We start from the raw sequence: 4538 nt of genomic DNA, 5'->3' as shown, positions 1-4538 counted from the left end.
CCATGGTCTTAGTGAACTTGTCCTTCTACCCAGTATTGCTGGCCTTTTGAGAGAGAGTTGTATATTAAAGTGAAACAGAACTTAAATTCTAATATCTTAGTTTTGCATAGTTTTGATATAGAATGGTTTTTTTCTAGAATTCATGGTTAGCCCATATTGCATTTGGTAACATCTGAATATATTGTTCTATAAAAAGTTAGAAAAATACTGTCAATGAAAAATATCACTGATTGACATTTGACTTTATATTTAATTTTAAAAAGTCAGAATTATACTGCAGTTGACTACTGCTTCATATACTTCCTGGTTCATCATGCTAGTGTTCTGAAATATTTTCTTCTTTGTAAATGAACTAACAACATATATTTGGTTCATGTGCTTCAGATCCAAAAAGCATCAAAGAATGAGGGCTTCTGGGTCACTCCTCTCATTCTGCATGAACCAATAGAGGTTCAGAGTGATTACTAAGACCTTGGAGTTAGACAGTCAATGATATGGTAATAACAATGTAGTGGGGAGAGATGGCAGCTATACTTGTGGTGAACACAGCATAATGTATAAGCTTGTCAAATTACTAAGTTGTACATGTGAAATAATATACCATCGTGTGTCAACTATACTCAAATAAAAAACAGTAATAAAGATAAAACCTCAAAATTGGATGTTGGGGGAGTTGGAACTAGGTTTTGGGCTTTGGGGACTTTTTTCAGAACTCTATACTTAATCCTAAAATCCCCATTTATAAAACAAGTAATCTGTAATGCATAGGAAGAGCATCTAAAATAGGACAGGTTGAAGAAAAGAAAATAAAATAGAACTCTAAAGAAGAAAGAATAAGTAAACCAAAAAGAGATCATCAATATAATGAACAAATATATAGTGACAGCTCAGAGCTTTGGACCCAGGAACTTCATGGTGTGAGAGCCACTGGTGTATTTGATGAATATCTATTTTATAGTGTTATAAGATTTCAGACCTGTGATTTTTAATAGATGATATTGGATAAGATAAGGCCATATTTACTTGAGTAAATAATGAATCAATTTAAAGAAAAATATTAAGGCAATAATAGTACCAGTAGTATGTAAATATGGCAAAAAGCATGAAAGTTGTATGTAAATGACTGACATTTGGGAAACCTACGTAGAGGCAGAGAAATGTGACAAAGTTCTGTCCCTATGCCAGAGTCAGAGCCGACAACCTAAAGACTAAATCTGAACAATTACAGAGTTGAGGCAGGCTAGAATGAGACTGGCATAAGTTGTCCGGGAAGATCTAATTCACAGGAGAATTGGGCAAGAATATGGCTCTGAAAGCTAAAGGTACCAGTTATCGTTCTGTTAAAATTATACATGAAAAAGCAGGAGAAAGAATTACCTTCTCTGGATTGGTAGCTGGTTGTGGTAAAATAGAAAGTAGACCCCCACGAAATAATTGAAGATATCAACTGAGGGGGGCCTTTTGGAATCAACAATCTGGAAAAAGTGGGGGTAATTCTGTATCCTTGTATCTGGGCAAAGAAGCTACAGGCAGTTTCCTCACCCCAGAACCATCAGCCTGAGCTCTGATAAGTATCTCAGTCAGGTAGCACTAATTCTGAGTTCTGCTGTGTTTCTGGAAGGATCTAAAGTTACTCTGGCTTGCCACTCTTTGGTTGGTAGCAAGGTAAGAGTATTAAAATCTACAAACTGAAGTATCTTTAGGAGAGCTGGGGTCCTGCTGGGGCAAGGAAAGAGCTGACGAAAACATTCACCACCTTTATTAGTAGAAGATCATGGGCAGTCATGAACTCATTCAGTTAACACTTACCAAGTTTCTTCTGTGTGCCAAACACTTTCTGCTTGGGATTCAAAAATGAATAAGACATAGTCTCCCATCTTTAAGAACATGTAATCTAGTGACACACTAAGTAACTAGTAAAATACAAGTGATAAATGTCATGATGTAATTATGTCCAATAAGTTATGAGAGAAGAGTGGGTATGAATGGTTTTGCTTAGAGAACTTATCCTTTGAACTGGGTTTTGGAGGCTGAGGAGGAATCAGCAAGAATGATGGGTACAACAGGAAGAAGGAACAGCATAAACAAAGACAAGGAGACATGAGACAAGGACAGGGATTTTTCAAGGACATACGTGAGAAAGTAGAATTTATGAATGAGAATAGAGGTAAACCTAATTAATGCATGTGTTCATTAGTTAACTGAGTAAACATTTATTGAGCGTTTTTATGTACAAAAAGGGAATCTAATGAAGAATCATTAATAGATCTTCCTCTCAAGGAACTTATTGTCTTATAGGGAAGGAACACAGTGTACACAAATTGCTACTAGAGTTGTAGAGTATTTCTAAGAGAATTTCTGAGGACTAATGATTTCTCTTTGGAGGGAATAATGCTTGAAAAATAATGACAATTTTTTAAAGCTTGAAAATGCTGGGCCCATCTTCTCACTGTCTTCTCCTCCGAGTCAGATATGGAAAACCATTCATAGAGAAGAAGTTTATTTCACAAAAGAACTCTCATCAACAAAAGGGTGTGGTTTCCTGTTGAACTTCTAACACCAGAACATCATTGTGACTGAATTACAGTCTTATGTATGGGTCACAGTTGAAAATTGTTTGAGTACATTTTCTTAATTATGTAGACATGTCCTAAATATTTATTCCTAGAAGTTTTTTAAAAAAATAAAATAATTTTTTCTTACTGATTTTTTCAGTACCAATCTAATTTTAACTTACACATTGATGAATTTCAATGGCTGATATCAGTGGCAGTTCCAGATTACTGGAGTTTGCACCTCATAGGTACTTGATAAATATTTGTCTACTAAATAAAATAATGTGTCACAAAAGAGGAGGCGGCCCTAAACTATTTGTAACACAAAAACTACTTTTACCAGAGAGTTTTGCTAGAGATGAATTTCTTCAAATATGGTAGGAGGAAAAATGAGCCTAAACATTTACCTGGGATCAAGATACAATTAATAATTTTGCACTTAAAAATCTATAAAGGACAATTCTCTTCTTCTCTTTCCTTTCTAGCTTCTCCCTCCCCCTAATCCTTCCAATTCAAATAATTTGATTTTGATCAGGCTTATCCCAGCCAGATGACTAAACAGATTCACAGTAGTGTAGGAAAATCCAGCCTTAGAGAAGCCTTTGACATTCAAACAAACAAACAAAAAAATATAAGTGACCTCACCTTTGAGGTATTTATGCCAAACAAAGATGAGCAGTGACAAAAGCTACTCATTCAGAAGGTCAATCTAGAAAACCTTTCATAAAGAGTCAAAGCATTTTTGATCCCTCCCCTACCTTTGGTTACATTCAGAGTGGTTCATTATCCAGACTCTCATGGGGAGGTATTTCCTGAACCAAAACTCAGCAGAAAGGAATGGACTCTTGCTCTTATCAGTGTCAGCCATTCAATGTCACAATTTTTTACCAAGGTATATATTCAAGTCCTTCCCTTTAGATAGCTCTCTTAGCATCTGTGATTTTTCCTGGAGCTTTTTAATTGCTTTATTTAACTGAAATATCATCCCTCAGTGATTCAAAGATGAGAGATAAAGGGATTTCTTTCTGAGAAGGGGGGCTACCAGAGCCTTCAAGAGAAATCCCAGGTTTCAGAAGCATGCATTATCAGATTGTCACATTTTGGAGCATCAGTAGGGAGAGAATTACAATAATGGGTATGAGAAAATTTAAGACAAGATGGGTGAATCATCTGGCTGGGGTTTTAATCCATTGCCCAGGGAAGGTGGAATAACTCTGGAAGAAAGTTGTTGTTATGCAAATATCAGGAGGTGATGGTGTTATTCATAATAACAGTGGCTTAGCTGTGATGATGATGATGATGATGATGATTTTAATTGTACCACCGGATATGATGAGACTTACATAAAAATCTGTGATGTGAGTAGAAATACTAACTAAAAGTTGTGCAAAAGATTAAATGAAAAGATTTGTGCTTCCTTTTATGTTTCATGTTCTGACAAGCTGTGTGTCTTATTTCTATAACTCCACATTATGCAAATAATGCAAATAAAGTTTGACTGATGTCATAATTAAAATAACTGGTATTTTAGTTGATAAGAGTTCAAAAGGGGATAATCAAGGTCAGAGAGTGCTACTCTTCAAAGTTCTGCTCATTAATGCAAATTTACATGGTGAAGTTCCATGAGAAGCTATTCCTAGAAGGAAATTTAGACTATTGAGATAATTAAAACCTGATGAGGACTAAAAAGAATGAGTAGGCCATTGACCTGGGCTATTGAAGATAAGGTGATTGACCAGAGCAATACTGCACCCACTTTGGCCAATACTGCCTGAGTTTTATTGGTATATTTTCCCACTCTTACTAATATTTTTAATTAAGCATCATTTATCTTTAAGTATCTCTTTTCCTACTGCTGTTTAACAACAAATTTTGACCTCCACAAGAAAGCAGGGCTTGTTTTGAACATTGAAGCACACACAGATGTATTAGCTACAAACCCTTTCTAATGAAGAAGTTCTACTGTCACTATATCGACCAGTG

Source organism: Neomonachus schauinslandi, chromosome 2 (assembly GCF_002201575.2).
Source record: "Neomonachus schauinslandi chromosome 2, ASM220157v2, whole genome shotgun sequence".
NCBI lineage: Eukaryota > Metazoa > Chordata > Mammalia > Carnivora > Phocidae > Neomonachus > Neomonachus schauinslandi.
Note: the sequence above shows the minus strand (reverse complement) of the source record.